The 265-nt window shown below is 44.9% G+C and overlaps 1 protein-coding gene across 1 annotated transcript in view; it reads right to left on the bottom strand.

Moving 5' to 3' along the window:
• LOC119590616 (mitochondrial basic amino acids transporter-like) overlaps positions 1-265 on the bottom strand; it is a gene marked incomplete in the record, with an annotated part of 11809 nt that overhangs the window by 5472 nt on the left and 6072 nt on the right.

Below are 265 nucleotides of genomic sequence, written 5' to 3'. Positions count from 1 at the left end.
AATCAGAGCAACAAAGAGAAATTCACAAAGAGGCAGAGTGAACGAGTGAGTGAGCTAGGAGAACTAGAGCCACCAATTAAGTCAAAAGAACCAAAAATGCACCCCGAATAGGCAGCCTCCGTTGTTCCATCTTCAGGTTAAGCCGAATCCCCTGCAGTCAAGTAAACTCGCTCCCGTTGCCAATGTGTCTTGTCACACTGGTTTCAAAATGACCTTTTTGACCGCCAAATTACCGGGTGTACAATCGCTAACATGTAAGTCTTTA

The sequence above is a fragment of the Penaeus monodon genome, chromosome 27 (assembly GCF_015228065.2).
Source record: "Penaeus monodon isolate SGIC_2016 chromosome 27, NSTDA_Pmon_1, whole genome shotgun sequence".
Classification (NCBI taxonomy): Eukaryota; Metazoa; Arthropoda; class Malacostraca; order Decapoda; family Penaeidae; genus Penaeus; species Penaeus monodon.
The sequence above is the reverse complement of the archived record's forward strand: the minus strand, read 5'-3'. Positions and strand labels throughout refer to the sequence as shown.